At 41.0% G+C, this 20,470-nt stretch overlaps 1 long non-coding RNA gene across 1 annotated transcript in view; it reads left to right on the top strand.

The window, feature by feature from the left end:
* The window catches only part of LOC307213479, a 115,251-nt gene extending 103,740 nt beyond the window's left edge, over positions 1 to 11,511 (top strand). Inside the window, exons 3-5 of the long non-coding RNA XR_013837528.1 lie at positions 3,085 to 3,152; positions 8,470 to 8,527; positions 10,732 to 11,511. This is a non-coding gene — a long non-coding RNA (uncharacterized lncRNA). The remainder of the gene's footprint in view (positions 1 to 3,084; positions 3,153 to 8,469; positions 8,528 to 10,731) is intronic.
* The last annotated feature ends 8,959 nt before the right edge of the window (positions 11,512 to 20,470 follow it).

Raw genomic sequence — 20,470 nt, 5'->3', positions numbered from 1 at the left:
GGAAGTCAGCTGTGTTCCATGTGGGCTTAAACGTTAACTTTAATATAGCTGTCCTATGAGATGCAAATGTGTTGCTTTGGGTTTTCCATGGAAAAGTAAAGTAGGGTATCATTAAATGTAGGAGGCTTCATCTTTAATCATTGTTTAAATGAAGCAGTTTATGTCAGAGTGATAAAAATGAAATCTCCTCTTCCTCACAGCTATTAAACTTATAGGAACTCCATCTTACTTGGATAGTGCTGTTCTTGCACTATATGTCCACCTGCATTTAAAGTCCAGATATTTTGAAGATCAGCAAGGCACAATGTGAGGACCTTCCTTGTGAATAAGGACTAGCATTTATCAGAATTCTTACCAAAAACAGTACATCATCATTTGTCATTGAGAGATCAACATAAAATACCAGTTATCCATGAACTTGTTTCTACTGTTGTGCTGTAAACACTTTTTTAAAAAAACTATCCCAAGATATAACATTTTCTCCCTATCTGCACCTGCTTCTCTTTTCCTTTTTTCCTATCGCCATCAGAACAGGTAAAGAAAGGACTAGCAAACCTGCCCAGGAGTCACTGCAGAATTCTGACATGTATCCATGAGTGCCATGCATGTGTTGATACAGCACATCTTTGCTAACACATGGCTTATCTTTGAGTTGGGCTCTCAATTAATTGGCCTTTCTGCTTTGCAAAACTGGCTACAATTCATGTCAGCACGAGCATTCCTAGGGAGCTGTTTGGTGGTGCAGGAACACAATATATCTGCAGAAAGCTGGATATTTGGAGTGATTCAGAATTTTTAATAGGCTGATTATCTTGTGGTATAAAAGCATTCTCACCTGAGCCAGAGTTTGCTGAAGACAAAAGAAGTCTGTATGCCTGTCAGAATATCCTTTGAATGTGAGAGAAGCAAAATAAAAGCATCGTATTACAACATAGAGAATGATCTGAGATGACCCAGAGTCACTGAGGGGCAATAAATGGCTTGGAGCCCCCAGAGGACATTTTTATGGTTTAAGAGTAATAGAATGGTGTCTGAAAAGAGCAAATAGCCTGCCTTTGTGTTTGTATACTATGCAGTGCGGTAACTTCTACCACCTACCAGGTGTGCTTCATTGTATAACCAAGTATTGATTGTCTTCTGGGTAAAATTCAATGATAACTGAAGTGTCACAAGCTGCATTTGATCATTACTGCAACTTTCATTGATTTTCCCATTGGCTAGCCAGCACAACCTTTTCCCAAAGAGAAATAACTACATTTTGAAAAATCAGCCCTGGGAAAGATTTTCTTTAATTCTTTGGGAAAATGATAAATAAATGAGGAGTTTGGCTTCCTTTCCTCTTTAGAATATCAACATAACTTGTAGTTTGTAGACAATTACATTGTATGACAGAGGTTTACGCTGCTAAGACTTATTAGCTTTTTATTACATTACCTATGGGAAGGAATCACAGTTCAGTGGCAGAGTACAGGCTTGGCATCCCAAGTTAAAAAACACCAATTCATGGGTGATGGGAAAGATCACTTTGTGCTTGAGACCTTGGAGAGCCTCTTGCCGTCTAAGGAAGCAATAGCTGGATCATACCCTCCAATATTTATTGCTTTCCGCCCTGAAGATTCCAGCCAAGCTGTCTGCTAAAAGCCCTCCCATTTCCGAAGTTTGGCTAGCATTTTCTGGCAGGCAGGTAATCTACACAACCTACGGTTGGAAGCCCTCATTTGAGTACCTGCCCTTGCAACATGCTACCTGGCCCAGGAAAGCTCCACAGTGGCCTTAGAATGACAGCTTCTGTTTCCTTTGGGTTCACTCTGATGCTGAAGCCCCTTCTCTGACCCTTTTTGGACAGACTATATAAGGAACCATAGGTATCAAATTGAAGTATCACATTCAGTCCACTGAATTCCATATCTCCTCTCTTGCCTGAAGAACCCCTGTGCAGCCATATTTGGCTATGTATCACCTCATCTCTCTCTATCCATTTCTTCCTGGCCTTCTTGGGCTTCTGTCCGTGCCTGCATTGATCCAGTTTTTTGAGAGTTGATGCTGGAGAAGCAGAGAGCGGTCAGGGTTCCTCCCCCATGGCCCAGACAACTCCAGTGACATGGAAAGAAATGGTGCTGCTGTGGCTCCCATGACACTAGCAGACAGGAAGGTGCTTTGCATCAAGAGAAATTGGTCCATTGCAGACCCTCCAAGTGTCCCTATTTTCCAGGGACATCCCTGATTTAGAGAAGTCATACCGGTTTCTGATTTGATCCCGTAATGTCCCGCTTTTCCTTAGGATGTCCCTATTTTCATTGGAGAAATGCCAGAAGGTATGGAGTTATCCAACCCCCAGTTTGAAGGCAATCCTGAATAGGGAAGGTTTTTAAAAACGTTTGATGTTTTATTATGTTTTTATATATGTTGGAAGCTGCCCAGAGTGCTGGGACAACCCAGTAAGATGTGTGGGGTATAAATAGTAAAATTATCGTTATGGAATGGGACGTCCCTATTTTCATCAATTCAAAGGCAAGCAGAGATACTTTTAGACAAAGAAGAATGGAGAGCTTAGAGGTCCTGAAACACCAGCTAAGTGTAAAAGTGAACAAAGGGTGAAGTGGCTGTCTCTACTTTTCTAAATAAGAGTGCTTGACTGCAGGTAGGTGTTTTTCACTGCTAGCTGGCAGGTCACACAAGATCTCAGGGCACTGCAGAGAGTTGGGGTAGGTAACCCTTAGGGTCTCCTCCAGCTCTACAGTGCTATGATTCTGTGATTCTAGGGCTCTCAGTAACCAACTGATAAGTCTTAAGGTGCTGTCTGGATTGCATATGGGGAATTTTGGGTTTATGCACTTCCAAGAGCAATATAAAATGAGACAAAGAGGTTCAGGCCGTTCCCTTGTCTATCTCAATAGAGGGTGGTGACTAGTCTTGAAAACACAGCCAGTCCTCGATTGCCAAGCCTTGCTAGCTAATGTTGCAGATATTAAGGCTATTCTGAGCCAATATGATAATATGGAGATATAATTGTGCTATCTGGAAATAGCTTCATAATCTGAGGGTTGATCATTTATTTGTATGCCTTTCTGTTTCTTCCAACAGGGACCAGTGATAAAAGAGGACAGGGTCCTGAACCTTTAATAACTATGAAGAAAGAGGCTTTTCATCAGGTATTTGCTATGCATGCTGTGCTTCCTGAAATTATCTTTAGAAACTTTTAATACAATACACCTGGCTCCCCTTTGCATTTGATCACTTTATTAGGTGGCTCTTTTAACACATGTTTTAGAGTTAAGACATCCACACACCACAATGATGTAATGCTGGACATTTCTCAGACAAATCATTTTTTAAAATTCTTATTACCAATGGAACCAATGTACTTGTTTATATTTGTTGACATAGGGCTTTCAAAAGTGGGCTCTACATTAGTTTGTCTTAATTTCCAAAATCCATATTAATTTCATGCTATAAGAGCTATGAATTTGAGATTTGAGATGCAGCTTCTATCATCTTAGCCTTATAGGATTTATAGCTTTTCTGGAGTAACCAGGAAAGGGAGAGAGAGAGAGCATGTAGAGAGAATTATGTTATTAACAGTGTTTGAACTTCAGTATGTCAACTAGCGTGTCCGTCATGGTGTAGACAATTGATCCACAGAGATTTAACCCAAAGTACTTTTGCTTGGCCCATTAAGCTGGAAGCTGCTATAGAGTCATCTGAGAATTGAGTTGGCTTTAAATTATTATCATTCATACTAGAAGGCCGGCTCATCCCAATTTAGGAAAAGGAAAGTGGAATAGTCTCTTCTGGACTGGAGAGGAAATAATGTACTTCTCCTCCTATAAAGGTAAAAGGTAAAGGACCCTTGAAGGGTTAAGTCCAGTCAAAGGCAACTATGGGCTGTGGTGCTCATCTTGCTTCAGACCGGGGAGCCGGCGTTTGTCCACAGACAGCTTTCCGGGTCATGTGGCCAGCATGACTAAACTGCTTCTGGTGCAATGGGACACGAGAATGGGATGCCAGAGCGATGGAAACACTATTTACCTTCCCACCGTAGTGGTACCTATTTATCTACTTGCACTGGTGTGCTTTCGAACTGCTAGGCTGGCAGGAGCTGGGACAGAGCAATGGGAGATCACCCCGTCACATGGATTTGAACCGCCAACCTTCCAATCAGCAAGCCCAAGAGGCTCATTGGTTTAGACCACAGCGCCACCCACTCTCCTCCTATAGGATCATAGAAGAAAGAGGAATAGAGATGAATTCCAAATCAACTATTGTTGCAGGTTTAGTTTGTTACAAAGACGATTTTGCCTAGCCGGTGGCTCACTAGGAAAAGTATTGTTATGAGTTTGGGAGAAGGCAGATCCCCCAAAATTCTTAGATTTAGTAAATGTTAAGATTAAATCAATGCTTGGAGTATTGAAGAAAGCTGCCGGACACTGAATTTAATAGTGTCAAAAGACAGGCAAAATTGGTGGGGCTATAGCCTTTAGACAATGTAATATTATAGCCACTGTACTTTGGTTCTGGTCATGAATGCCCCTCCAAATTGTGGCTGCTATTTACAATTTTTAAAAAGATACACACAATGTCAAACCATACCTTTAATGCCATGTGTAGTTTGGCCCTCAGTGTGACACATAATACAATCAGGGCTTTTTTCAGCCAGAACTCACCCGAACTCAGTTCTGGCACCTCTCTGGTAGGCACCATTGCCATTAAAAGAGAACAAGGGAGGTGTTCATGGTGAATTCTGGCACTTCTTTTTCTATACAAATAGCACTGGATAGGATCATGCTTTCTTTTTATTATTGTTAAGATCCTTTTGCTTGGAAAGTTTCAGAGTGCCCGTCTCTCTCTTTCAAAATGGGCTGGAAGTATCTTAACCACTGAGGTGAAATCCCCTCAGTTTTCAGACACAATGGGGTGCCTTAGACCATGCCTTGCAACAAATGACAGGATTCTGTTTATTGTATTATATTATTACATTTATATCCCATCTTTCCTCCAAGAGTTCAATGTCACATTGGTAGTTCCCTCCTTCCCCATTTTATCCTCATTGCAACCCTGTGAGGTAGGTTGGACTGAAAGACAGTAACTGACCCAAAGTCAACCAGTGAACTTTGTGGCAGAGCAGGGATTTTCCCCTGGTTTCCCAGGTCCTAGTCCAACATTCTAACCACTAGACCACACTCGTTCTTGTGTGGAAATCTAGACCACATTGTGAAATAATCTGTTTCATTCTTCCCATTAGTGAGAGAGTTCCAGAAATCTTTAGATAGCACTTTTTTTAAAAAAAAACAAACCCTCTTCTTTTTTCCTGTAATGATTTCATTTGACACTTCCATCAAGTCAGATACTTTTATGCAAAACTCATACTGTGCAATTCATATTTTAATAGTACATATCAACACAGAAGAAAGTGCCATTTTGGTTCCATGGAACTTACTCTTAGGGAAGTGAATTTATTATCGCAGTCTATACCCACTTATCTGAGATTGAGCCCCATTGAACTAAATCAAACTTACTTTTGAGTAGGCCTGTATAGGATTGTGCTTTCAGGGAAATAGTTTAAAATGCATTTGAAATTTCTTTGCATTTTTTTAAAAAAACAAATACATTTTTAATTAATGTATAGCTGGAAATGCTTAAAATATACGATAATTTCCATCCTCAAAGCTTTACTGTCAGACACTATGTTAAGCCACCATTAATCATAAGTGGCTACAGTCATGTGGTCATTGTAATTTGGTCATGCTGTACAAAAGATAAATGATATGGAATACTATTAGCAATGATGGTTTTAATGTAGACATTTATCATTATACGAGTTTGTTTGATATGACTTTGGGATAAAATCAGGGGGAAACTGCCTAGCTGTTAATTTTTTTATGCCTTTAATGATCATTTGCATACTTAAAAAATGGAAATAAAAGAGTGCCAGTGTTTTCTGGTCCCCTTTCTCCCCCAATGTTCAATGACAGAATTACAGCTGACTCTGAAGGACCCAAATACATAATAGTTAGAAAAGCAATGATGAGTAGTTGTAAGCTGATGCCAATTTTTTTCATATGAAAGTGATGGGAATTTTTGGGGAGGGGGGGCAATTATTATTATTTTTTTGCATTCTTTAAAACAACAACACCTTGCTAAGCTTTTTTACGTACTGATTGTCATTTGGTCATACTTGCTCCTTTCCCCCACCTGTATTTTTGTGCCATTAAAATAGAAAAATCAAGAGTATTTTATAAATCCAGCCAATCAGGGTTCATGTGGAAGGGAGATGCTGATGTCACATCACCATGCAACCAGTCTGATTTGGATACATGGTGACATTATGAAGCGAAAGTAGAGTGAGGTCAGTGCTGCCAGTCCACAGTTTGAATGGTCACGTAAGTGGCAAAATTGGGAGGTGTATTTCAAGGTGCTAAATGTTTCATGAAATTCACTCTCAGTTTCACTTCAGCTCTAATCAGTTGTCATATATTTGACATTAATAATAGAAGCCAGGTTTTTGCAAGCTTTCTATTTATAGGATTCATAAGGCTTATTCGACTCCTGAGAACAGTTAAATTGCTGTCAGGAGAAATGCAGTGAGGGATCCACACAAAGAGAACCATTCCTCCACCTCTTCTCATAACAGTCTTTCAAATATAGATTCATGACACATCCGTATGTCTTCCCTGTTCAACTTTGTCAAAAGGTATAATGGAATAACAAATGCTGTGCAGCTTCCTGAGGCAAGAAAAAAGACAAAAGAAAGCTGTTGCAATCCTGCCTCTGTTGGTCTCCCTTCATATGCTGAACTCTTAATAGCCATCCTGTGGCACAATGGATCAGTATGCCTGGGTGTTAACCAGAAGGTTGGTGGTTTGAGCCCCACCCAGGGATGGCTGTGGGCAAGATTTTTGCATTGCAGATGTTGAACGAGATTATCCTTGGGGTCCCTTCCAACTCTGTGGTTCTATGATTCTATAAACCTCATTTTAATAAATGTACACAGTGCTTTTTTCGGGGGGGGGCAGGGGTATGCATACCCCTAAGCATTTTGTGAATCTAACGTGAGAAGAAACTTTTTTTTTACAATTTTTAGTTTCTTCTCTAGCATGGTGAATCATCAGTTTCATTGCTACCCCCATAGCAGCCTCATTTCCTGTCACAATGTTTCATGAGTCTCAGATGGAACTGAGCATTTAACGTGTGGAGTAGGAGTTGGAATCTAGCATGGTGATCGGTCAGTTTTGTTGTTACCACCTCCAATGGCGGCTTCATTTCTTTTCCCGGTGCAATGCATGTTCTTTGTACTTTTGTCCATTTACTGTATCTATTTTCCCAGATTTGAACTATAAAATGGTGATTTTCTTGAGTCAAAAGTAGAGTACCCCTAAACATTAAAAAAACAACAAAAAAACACCACATTGAATGTACATAAATGTTGCCACACTTGCTTGGGACAGATGTGTCTATATACATCTACTTCTTCTAAGCTACGTACTTCTTCATGTTTGGGGAACAAGACCATGAAAATCTTGGGGCTTGGATGGTAAGGTATTGAGCTCAAATGTGTGAGGAGAATAATAATGTGTGAGGGAAACAGTTTGTCCTTTCTTTCCCTGTTTATTCAATAGAGCTGGTCCACAAACTATTGCACCTATCAAAATGCACAAGAACACAGCACCAGAATTTACTTAGTTTAGGTAGCCGAATGCCCTCATAAGGGACTTGAGGAGCAAAAGAGATCAGATAAGAACTTTCCACATATGGAGTTGTATTGAGAAAGTAGGATTAAAGGCAATTGAATGGTTAACTATTGGGCCTTATCCTGGGAGGGTGGAGCACAAGAAGTGATATAGCCGTCATCACAATGTTTTGCTTTTCAAAAGGAGGAAGACGTGGTAGAAAGCTGGAGAGAGATGGAGAAACAGGAAGAAGAGATATATGCACTTTTTAGTCTAAAATGGGGATGAAGGAACATTACTACTACACCTAAGCATAATGATAATAAACAATAATAAAAATTTATTTATATCCCGCCCTCCCCAGCCGAAGTCGGGCTCAGAGTGGCTAACAACAATAAAAGTAACACAGCATTCTAAAATCAATATTCTATATTCTATTCTATTCTATTCTATTCTATTCTAGTACTCACATTAAACATCATAAACCCAGGTGAACTATTTTGAGTTCCCTGATACCTAGCTCTAAAAACCTTTCTGGTTCTATATATTTTTTTATTTTATTACTAATACTATTAGCAAGGAAGCTCTCAAAAATGAGGGGGGGGGGGAAATATGAGCTAGACCAAATGACTAATAAACACAAGTGACCAAATCACAAATTTCACTCTTGTTTGATAAGGGTCTACACGTAGGGCCCCAAAGTTGTTCAGCTTTATTTTACAAAAAGGCCAAAAAACTTGCAATTTTTCAATTGACTTCCCTCGGATGGCAATTTCACCTTTGAAATTCTGTTAATGTTCAGGAAAATCTTGACATATGGCAGCCCTAGCCGTTCTTGGTCCTGCACATAGTGGAAATGGGTAAGTAATCTCATGGGCTGACTCCAGCTCTCAAAATAACACCTGACCTCTTTCCAAGGTCCCTGTCCAATTTTAAGGAAGGTGTGGTAAAGATGTGTGCTCACCGTTCTGCAGGAGGAGAAGTACTCATAATGAGTCTTTTCACGTATTTTGTACAATGTTGCTTTTCTTCTTCTTTTCTAACTAACACTCTGAAAAGGTGAAAGATCACCTCTAATTTTTCATAAAGCACATTGATTCTTTTGTTATGCCACCCCACAGAAAAGAAAAATAATTGGTGATGCAATATTTGAAAATATGTGCTTAGATATCTGAAAACCCTCTTCTTTGTGGTAATGCCAATTATGTAGCCTGAGCATCCATGAAGACACTTGATTGTTCTGGTCTCTGGGGTAGAGGGAAGAGGTTGCAGCAAGTGAGCAAATATAAGATGCACAGAGTATTATCCTGAGTTACAGGTATACAGGTGTGCACATATATCATATGCACACTCAGTGTGTGTCCAGGCAACTCCCCATTTACACAGGTGTTGTGTTCTGAGCTACCATGCTGTAAGTTCAGCTCACCCCATTCCACCCCTGCCCTCTTCCAACCCGTCCCGCCCCCACTCCCTTCCGATGCCGAAAATGTGCATGTCAGCAGTCACACACGTGCTGAACACAAGCAAATGGGGAATTTCAAAGGTGAAAACAAAAGACTCTTGTTTTTGTTCAGGAGTGAAATCATTGATTTCAAGTTTAAATGTGAGTTTTCCAAATCTCATATCAATCAGAGCTTCCCCAATCTACTTAGCCTCAACATGGTCCGATGAACTAGTCTGAAATACCATTTTGAAAAACAAAAACAAAATGCTGAATGTAAATGGTTTACCCCTGGGAAATATGGATTTTGGACATATCATTTGAACAGTGGCATGTCAAGGGAAATGTAGAATCGAGAGATTTTTAAATCGTACACATTTCTAATTAATTATCATAAACCCCATATGGACACATGAGGTCATGATAACCAACATTCTGTGGGTCACTGGATTTAAACCGTCTCAGATGGTGTCATCTGCATAGAACTAGGCTTGGCATCTTACATCAAGGCACCATCTGCTGTAGGGGATGAATGAGTGAAAGTTGTATTTCTTATCTGAATTTTATCTTTCTAATGATGCATGTCTGCACAGGTTCATTTCTTTGATTCTCTTTTTGAATGGCATTTTAAATTTATCATCTAGTACTGCTGTTGCTTAGTTTATTGAGTCATTATAGCTATTCAGTGAAGTTTAACTCAGAGTAAACACAACTGAATGAAATGGACATGACTACGTTAGGTCCATTAATTTCAACAGGTGGAGTAAAACCACCCAGTATAAACACTGTCAACTGGGAAACACTGGTCTGCAAGAACTCCAATCAGAGAACAGCCTTTACCAAAGGTGTCATGGGCTTTGAATACACTTGAACTCAGGATGAAAGGGAGAAATGTGCTAAGAAGAAGGCACGCTTGGCAAACGCTCACCATGATCAACTCCCGTCTGGAAACCAATGTCCCCACTGTGGAAGGATGTGTGGATTCAGAATTGGCCTCCACAGTCATGTACAGACTCACTATTAAAACTGTGTATATGGAAGACAATCTTACTCGGCTATGAGTGATCGCCAAAGAAGAAGAAGATTCTATTTGTTATGTGTAACACCATTTTCTTGGGATTGATCTACTTGGTCTTTAAAATGGACCATTACTGAAACAAAGGGCCTCACTTGTAGTGATACTCCATAATACAAGCTACCTATATTACAGCAATAATGACTTCTTGATATGGTCTTGTACATAATAGTACAATGGGTGGTATGCAAATAAGTTAAACTCAGAGTAGACCCCTTAACATTGATAGATCTAACTTGGCCATGCCCACTAATTTCAGTGGGTCTACTTTGAGTAAAGCTTGGTTGTATACCCACTAATGATACATTACATAACTGTTACATACAAAATAAAAGATACCATTAAAAACTGAATCTCTTACAACTTGAAAATGACTTTTTCCTTTCTCTAAATGTGAAATGATGGACCAAGATTTCACCACACTTTAACTATAATTTGGTAGGATTGCAAGGGACAGAGTATTATTGCCAGGGGGCAAGATTCTGCCTATGGGTCATCCTTAAGATATCGTTGGTCATTAATCCTCCCTTTCTTCTTTCTTTTTTTAGAAATAAAGGAGGGTTGTTAGAGCACATTTCATGAATCCTTGGTGACTGACTAGGCTGGGTTATGATCCTACTTTCCCATGTGGAAGATGCAACCATCTCACCCCACATGCATCACATCACATTTTTTTTACATCCGCCCAACCTGTCCTGGCATCAAAAAACAGATGTGAGGCACAACACTGGTAGAATAACCCTTAAGAGCTCTGTTACAAAGCGTTGAAATGAACCATCAAAATCATTGTTTTTCCTTTCCTGGAGGACTCCCCAAGGACTACATTGAAAACAATTCTGCCTTGCTGTCTAACAGAGTTCACATAAGAACTCCAACCTAGAGTGACATTGGCGAACTTCTGTGATGTATTACACTGCGTAACACTGTATATACTGTACACAAAGGAGGTAGTTCCCACAGTCATTCTTCTTATTCATCTTACTCAGGCTCATGGGAATTTTTTTTTTTTTTTGCCTTCCACCAGGACGTGCCTAAATGAGTATGCCTTGAGGCATTGTGCTCTTAAGAGTCAGAAGATCTCTGAGAAATCAAGGCAGTGTATCCCTGTTGAAAAATGACTTTGGGAGGGAAGTGAACCATGAAATGCTGTTTTAACATCAGTGTTGTTTCCTATTTGGCTGTGAATCTGCCAAAACAGATGCGAAATGTAAACACAGGAATTTTAAATTTGGATTGGGTGCATGGAAATATAAAAGTTCTAGCGTTTTTAATTCAAGAAATGTGAGTATGCCAATGAATAGCTTTCAATTTTTATTAAAAACAACAACCAATCCAGAATTCTGAGCCTACAACAGCATCAACAGAAAGAACTTAGAGAGGGGAAAGATGTGGTAAAGTGTTACCACACAATGCAGGTGATGCTGGCAGAGTGAGTGCCAAATCCCATTCAGAAACACAAACTGAATTTTTAATACTTGTATCAGTGTGTATTAATTTGTATTTGGCAGGTCATAGTTGGTGGCATGGAGGCAGTTAAATGGGCTGGTGTATGATAGGTTCCGTTCAGCACCAGTTGGTAAAAGGACTTGCCCTGCATGTCTAAACAGAAAAGTTTTTATCAGATGCTGAATACGGTATAATGAACGTGCCTGTCTAATATTAGTATTGTTTAAAAATGTTAATGGTGGCTTGGAACTTCCCCTGCATGCAAAGACAGGCTCTGGCATATTGAGCAGATGAGACCAACAGTGGGTCCAACGGTCAAGAAGGAGGTTTCTGCACATGCTGTAGAGGGAAGTAAGGCGCAGACAGGGCTCACCAACCTGGGAAGGTAGCCCACCTAGTAGAAGGAAAAGTATGAGCCCAAACCTATGCTTCTTTGTGGGGCATCTTCTGGAGAAGAAAAGGCTAAGGAGTAAACCCTACACAAATCAGGAGTGGTGTCCCTAAGACAGTTGGATGGCACCTTGTACGCCCCCTTCTGGCAACTCCTGCAGCCAAGCTGGTGCCAGACATAATGCTCTGCTTTACTTTGGACCACATCAGTGAAGCTGGGGGGTGGGGGTCTTGTCGTCTGGGCAGCCCAGCAGGTTGACTTCATCCCTGGAGGCACACTCCATTGTCTCTTAAGACAGACAGATGCCAACAATTATATTTTAATTTATTACATGCCCTTCACCCCAAGGTCCAGGAGCAGATTAAAATGATTAACCTGGTACCTAATTGGCAGGCAATGAAATTATTTTAGCAGTAACACATCCTCACTTATGACTTATCCTGAGACTGCAAAACAAACAGTAGATATCCTGATCTATCATAGGTGGTCCTAGATGTATAATTCTGTTCTAGGGGTGCAGAGGAGCATTACCAGGAGAAACTCCCTTGTATGGTTACAGCACAGTGTGTTTAATCCATAAACAGGCAATGAATAGAAAAAAATATATAATTGTCAGAGCTGCCTCTAGGTCCCAGCTCACAGAGGACCAACGCTAGGCTGTAGTTATGTACAAAAGTCTTTACTGAGGTTCAGTTTCCATTTTAAAGCCGCAGCGCGCAGCTCTACGTCTCAACCCTAGACCGGCGGGCTTTAGGACCTGGTTCCCTATCCGGGCTACCTTCTGTGCCGCTCACCTGTACATTTGAACTTGGCGCGCGCGCCCAGCCTGCAACTTACCTCTTGACCGTTCCCTCGCTCTCGATGGAGGAGGCGTGGCCACCCCTGACTCATCTTCTCTCACTGGTGGTGAATATGTGGGCTCTGATACCTGGGACTCCCCCCCACTACGCTCTGGTGGGGAAGCTGGTCCTGATTTCCAACTGCTGCTCTGGGAGTCCCCGCTGGCCCCTTGTTTCTGGGGTGTCCCCCTTGGGTCCCCCCTTGCCCTGCCCATCGGCGGCGCCCCCTTCTGTGAATCTTCCGATTCGCTGGAGAGGCTCACGGAATCTATCGGGCTGCTGTCATCCTCTCCTACGCTGCCCTCGGATTGCTCCCCCTCGCTCTCCATCTCCTCCTCCTCCCTGTGCTCCCGCTGAGTCCCTGACAATAATTATTCCCCAAATGCTTTTAAAGCTTAAGGGCTAAATTTCTAAAGAGTTGTGTAGGGAGTTGTATGAGTAAATCTCATTATTGTTAACAGGTTTTATGTATTAATCTTTTTATACAGTGGTTTTTTTTAATAAAAACCCCCCCTCACAAAAATAAAATATAAAAGGGCAGGAAAATACAAAAAAATATGTACAGAATGAGCTCAGAATATTATCTTTCCACTGATTTTTTTCATTGGACTTGTCTAGGAAGTCAAGTTACAGACAAAATCTTCCAAACACAGGTGCAAGCGAGCTTATTTACTTCAGTGCACTGTAATTTATGTGGTTTGGGGTAAATAACTTGACAGAAATGTCAGGAAACCACCAGACAAATGAAACAACAGGAGTGCTCTTCCACACTTCAGCAGAGATTTAGTGAAATGGAGTGAAGGTGCCCATGGGAATTGCCTTGATTTATGGTTGCCATAGGTCTGGAAAATGCCAGGCATGTCCTCTTGCCCATCCAGGGGGATCTTGACAATTGTAAGCAAATGTCTGGGTCTGGGGGGGGGCAGGTTTGAAGCAAAGTGTTTGTGTGCGTGGGCGGCTCAGATTCAGGCTCAAGCTCTGTTTCGGGCTCAGAAGTCGTGACTGGCGGGGGGGGGGGCGAGTGGGTGTTCACCCAAAGAAAGCTCAACATCTTTGTTTGTCCGGATTTTTCCCTCTGGAAATATGGGAACCCACCTTTGATTGGCAATTTTATTTTTAGAGGTGAAACAGGAAGTGCTTCATTAATGATGTGCTTCCTGTTGTGAGGCTTTAGAGATACCATTATGGGTTGGGGGCAACTGCTTTGATTCTGATTCTGATCAGTCATCTGTGTTATTAGCTGTATGAGCCCAAAGGCAAAAGTATCACTATGTGGGGAGTAGGGAACAGATCTGAGTTGTATCATCTCCTTATGAGCCCTTCTCAGGCACTAATTTTGCATCCCGCTAGGGGTGGAATTTATTGGCATTCATCCACTCCCTGCCTACAAACATGGGAGCATCAGTGCCTGAATAGGGCTGTGAAGTCCAGACTCTCTGTGAAGTCCAGACTCTGATTATCAATAACTGGAATGAATCTAGGGTAGACCAAGTACATTGCTTACAAAAGAGGAAAGGCATCAACCAAAAAAGAGGGCCAAAAATTGCTGAAATTTACACGTGCTAATTTATGTCAGTGGAAGACAGGAGTGCCTGGCGTGCTCTGGTCCATGGGGTCACAAAGAGTCGGACACGACTAAACAACTAAACAACAACAACACAATTTATATGTACAGATGCCATTTTAGAAATTACTACAACTTAAATATACATTACATCTCACTCTAGAGAAGAAGACTGACCAGGTAACTTGTGTGCCTGCTCAATCTGCTGCCCAGGTGCTAACTGCTGGTGGGCAATTTCAAGGCCCCTGTTCTCTCTCCTTATGGTTCTTTATCTTTAACCGAGACTTGGATCCCACAGCTCTTCAAATAGAGGATTGTTCCTGGCAGCTGTTCAAATAGATGATTGCCCCTGTAAAGTAGGACACACAGTTACCCTGAATCAACAATAGGTGATTGGAGCTCTGTTGTGCCAAACACCCACAAATGCATGTGTAAAAAGTGGTCCTAAATTGTAAGGAACTTGCTCATAAATTTGTTTCTGTGTCCCAGCCGAGAACCCACTTTTAACAGGTCACCTCTCCATACCCTCTTTTCCCTTTTTTTAGCTTTTGGCTGTTTCTAATGAAAGTCGACAATTATTTATACTAATTAGCTGGGCAGTGGATGTTAATGGGATGAGATTTGAAATAGGCTCCATCAAAATGATGTGGATAAATCATTTGTGCCCTCCTTATTGCAGCGTCTGCTCTTCAAAATTGGGGCAGAGATGTAAAGATACCGTAATAGCCTTTCTGGGGCTTAAAAAGGAGGCACATTATTTTTCACATTGGTGAATGTATATACACATATAAAGCTTATAGATATTTTGATACTGACCTTAACTTATTGGCAGGCAATGGAGCTGTTTGAAAAGCAAATCTGTGATTTTTAATTTAAAGCCAACAAAGAATGATGATGTTATTGTATATACGAGCTTATTTACAACGTGAGTGCTGTTGGCTGGTACCCATGGCCAACCCATCCATGAGGCAAGGTGAGGAGACTGCCTCAGGCAGCAGGATTCACCGGGGCAGCAGATCCTGATGTCAATCTTTCTTAGCCCCTTGTTCCTGATGTAGATATTCCCTTACCCCCTCCTTCCCTGATAGGGAGGGGGTGCCATTTTCGGGTGCGCCTTAGGTGCCAAAATGTCTTGGTCAGCCCTCCTTGTACCTAATTTGTGGCATTCTGCCAAGCTGTCAATCATTTACAAGAGATGAGGAGAAAAGGCCAGAAGATACCTTGTGTAAAGGAAATTGGAGCATATCAGAACACTGTGGTTGCCTATGTGTTTTCTTTCACTAAGTATAGATTTTCACACCTGAGGAAAAAGTCTTGTTTGGTCAGTAAGTGGATTGGTGCTGCCATGTAGGTGGCCAACTCCCAAGAGACTGTGATCTACTCACAGTTAAAAACTGACAGTGATCTACTCCCTTTTGGGGGGTTCAGGTCATAGTTGTTGAGCTTTTTCTTTAGGAAGGAGGAAAGCCCCCTTTTTGGGGGGTACAGGGCTAAAAAGCTGAGCTTTTCTTAGGGGAGCCAAAGTTGTTGAGCTCCTTTGGGGGGAGCCAATCTGCCAACAGATCTACCTGTTGGATGTGTCTGTGATATAGCATAAGGAAAATCTAGTCAATCATAACATGCAAACTTGGGGTCAAAGTGGGAAGATTTTTACATGTTGATTTATATATTTTGAACACTGTCCAATGTATATGCTGGTTACGGTTTTTTGGCAGTAACTATTCTTTTGTATAGGAGTGAACTGAAATGGTTTTTAATCCCCCCCCCCAGATTGTTTGTGTGCTATGAAACACATCCTCTGCTTTTATTTATGTGTATGTGTGTGTCAGTGGCAGAGAGGTAATGTGTTCATAGTGTGGTTATACTTCCTTCCTCCAAATGCCCATGTCACAGATGCCTCCACAAAAACTTGAGCATTTAGGTCCCATGCTGTGAAATACTCTCCCAGGGTGGATCTACAAACAGAGGGGGAAACGCTATAATTAAGTCAGAAATTAAATCGTTATAACAAAAGGAGAAAAAAAAATGCTATGGAAAATTGCTTAGAATTTTCTTTTGCTCTCTGTCACCATCTGGTGTTGTATGTTTATAACACATTCAAAACACTGTTTCTTGACTAATGTAGCTGAGTCCCAGCAGAGAGTTAGCAAGCTTGTGCAATGGTTTGCATTTTTTTGGAACAGCCAGTCTTTGTGTGGCTTTTTGTGTTTGATGGGGGGGGTGTATATGTTGCAGTACATCACCATGTTATATTGTATGAATTGGGGGTATATAAATACTTCCATAAATAAATAATTTTTTTTTCGCCACTCCCTAGAACCATTCTGGTGATGGCAGTAGTGGCATTCTCATTCCGAGTGAGGGCAGTGCAATGGAGGAAACATGGTCCTCTCTCTGAACTGATTGCTTTTGCCCTTAGTGTATGTCTTCACATAGCCAAATGTGACTGTTTACATGGTGACACCAATCTTCCCAGGAAGACTATACCAAGTTAAGCAAAAGCCTGCTGCTTTGGGCTCCTTCGGGATATAAATTGAAATAACAATACTACTACCAATAATGGGTCTGAAGTAGGGGTGTTCATTTCAAAATGTGATTAGTTTCTGTTTGAAATGAATTGTGAAAACCGAAACAAACATGAAAAACTAATGTGGTCACATTTGTTTTATTCTCTCATATTTGTTTCTGATAGGAGGCATTCCGTTGCAAATGGATATATTCCTGATGCTCTGTTCAAATCTCAAATGGAGAGAGGGACCAAGAGAGTTGTGAAACTGACAAGATGCACCAACATTTGACACAAAGAAATATTAGTCCAAGACCTTTAAAACTTCTGTAACAATCTGAGAGGATATCCCAGTCTACTTACTTTCACCATCAACCATCCCTTGGTCACAGAGGCTAAGGGGAAGGCTTCTTTCTGAAATTGTCAGTCAGCCTTTCCTCTCCAATCCCACTTTTGCATATTTCTGTAGCAGTAGCAGTTATGCTGCTGTGTTTGTGTGCCCTTTCTTAATTGCCTATAAAATGGAGATCACTTGTCCAATCTGTCTTATACTTGGCAAGTCTGATCCCTTTGAGGGATAGTAGAAAGTGTGAAAAAATTCATGTCACTTAAATATAAAATGTCAAGAGTTACAAACTGAAGAATACAGAAGGATGGATCACCATTGGACGCCCTGCTTATAGAGGATGTCACCCTGTCTTTAACTGCATATAAATTGGATATATTTTTCCAATTCTCCTGTAATTGCATATCTAGAGCCCTTAGGTGCCTTACGGGTAGTATGTTGCTTTATGAGGATGGGAAGCACCCGAGTTGTAAGCAGTGAGACACATGCTTTTTTAAATGGAAATGAAAGTGAAAAGAAATGGGGAGGTGACCTGCAACTAGTATGAAACTAGTGTGAAACTAAACTGAATGTTGCAAACCTGGATGCCCATAACGGTCTTCATTGGTGACTCCATGCAGAACCACCCCCGTAACTCTGAGGTTTTTTTTTCTAAGTAAGTTTGTAGCCCTCTGAGAAATAAAGTTATGAAGCAAACTGTGCAGGCACCCTTCTAGTCAATTTCTGTGAAATGAGCCAGACTGGCTGCTCCCACCTGTCAGTGCTTTTAACCAATGAGTGAAGTCAGAACACTGATTGAAAAGTCAGTTTTCTGGACACCAGGCAATAGGAATCCCTGGAGTCCTATGAGCTGCTGTTTCCTCCTTCCCTTTAGTGCTCTTTTCATACTTCTGTTTTATATTCTAGTTATTGGAATCTCTGTCATTTGAACTACCAAACAGGGGTTCTTCTGAGATCAGTAGGTTCTTCTGAGATTAGTAAGTACCTAGAAGTTATTTTCTGCAAATGCCACTAGGCAATAAGTGTGGTTGGGTGCTAAAGACTCCCAAAGGCAAATGCAAGAACTTTGTAAACAGGCATAGGTGTGTCTCCTGCTGCACAGGAGTTAAAGTTTGGGTGCTCATTAAGGATTCACTGTATAGTTTACTTACAGTGCAAGTGTACCATATGTCCACACAGAAGTAAGGGTTGAAAGCAAACTCCACTGCAAATTTTAATCAGTGAAAAAAGGGATTCTTTATCAAAATACTCAACTTTTTTAAAATATAGATTTTTTCCATTTTTATGAAGAATGTGCATAGGAAAAAAATTGAGTGCATGTTATAAGCATGGTGCAGCAAGTCTTGGGTTTGGCCTGCAATTGTCTGTAGAATCCAGTGGTCAGCCTTGTCAACAGCTTGGATAGTAAGCTGTGTTGTCTGTACCCTGATTGATAATAAAGATGGGTGCTACCTTCAGCATTTTGAGTCTTAGACATCATTGCATACAAACAGGACGTTGCATATCCTATTTGGCAAGATATCTGCCAATAAAGAAGCTTAAATTAAGCTGCTCAGGGGTCAAAAAATCCTCCAGATTTGGATCACGTCAGCATTAGACAATGATGTGTGTCAGCAGCAGTTTAAATATAGTCTTTTCAGAGGACACCTTTAAGGTTAACATACAGATCTAGTTATTTTGCTGCACAGACAATACTGGGAACTCTTAGTATTATAGATGGATTCTGTGTGCCTCCAAAAATATCCCCGTGTGATCAGCTCTCAGCACATCAGTGTTCTTGTGCTGAGTAGTGCCTGACTGGCTTTTCAATACCCTCACAAATAAATCCACAATAACTGAGTACAGCTGATGAATCATCTCATTGAGTTAGATTCCAAAATAGCCTATTGTTTTGTTCTTAAAGGATCATATTTCTATTTTAAATCTGGCTAACTTTAAAGAGTTTTTCTTTTCAAGTCAAGTCTGAGAGGTAGATGTTGCGTAGTCATAAACTGTGCATGCATCACATGCATGTCTTCCTTGAGTCTTCACTGGTGGGTTGTGTTCTCTCCCTAGGACAAGGCAGACATGTATTCTATTGAAGACTGTGCTCCTAACAGGCAGGCCACAGCCTCGTTAAGCAACCTGTCTAGCTACTACTGAAAAGTAGGGTTCCCCAGAATTTGTATCTGGAAACCTCCCAGAATAAGGGTGTGAGAGAAATATAAAGTCACTAGCAGAAAAAAGGATATATTAATCTCACACCTTTTTCTGAGAGGTTTCCAGGTTGTACTCTGAGCAAGGCCAAATGTCACAATCTACTACAGCAGATCCCTGAATTTTCTGATGTCATACCTGAAAAAGATAAGTGATGCCCAATACAGGCCTCATAAGGACTGCTGCCATTGCTGCCCAGGAGGTCTCACCTGCTGAGTGCCTGAGGGTCCTATTCCTGCCTCTCTCAAGGGATCAAATAAATTTTACCATATTATACATATTAAATAAACACAGTTCATTGCCTCCATGCTCCAGAATGATGACCCAAGAAGGTATGGATTTAATAAAGACCACAACTTACTTTCAGGAACATGAAAGAAGCATGATGGTCTCTCCACTGGGTAACCATGTGAGCTTCTTAATACCTTGAAGACTGCCAGCTTTCTACCTTAAACAGGGAAACACCACCCTGTCTCTAAATGCTTCACCAGTCCACATTACTAAGCAAAATCTGGAGGGGTGTGTAATTCAATCAGGAGCTGCACTGTGATCTGCAAGACTATTGAATTAGGATGATCCACTGTGGTAAACCCCCCCCCTCCATTCCTAGTTGCTCATGCCCTTTCTATACCATCCTGGATGAAGAATGAAAGGCCATTTGAAATATTTTTCAACAAATACATACTTTTTAAAAGTAGCAAAATGCTGCTGAGAGGTAGCATTTAAAGGGAAGACACTTGGCCCCTCACAAGCAGCACTGCCAGAGGATATACAAGGTACATGAGACGCCCATGTTCTCCTGCTTCTTCCACCATGTTGTGGAAGAACTGGTTGCAGGTTCCAAAAACAGCCTGAGTGGAGATTCCCACATCTGTGGGAAGATCTGAAGTTGCCAAAGGAAAGTGAAAAAGGCTTAATAGGGAATGATAAAATATTTCACTTCTGTGCCAAATTGAGAGCACTTCCAAACTGTAGCTTTTTTCTGGTGGGATTCAACCA

Source organism: Podarcis cretensis, assembly GCF_951804945.1.
Source record: "Podarcis cretensis genome assembly, chromosome: 3".
Taxonomy (NCBI): domain Eukaryota; kingdom Metazoa; phylum Chordata; class Lepidosauria; order Squamata; family Lacertidae; genus Podarcis; species Podarcis cretensis.
The sequence above is the reverse complement of the archived record's forward strand: the minus strand, read 5'-3'. Positions and strand labels throughout refer to the sequence as shown.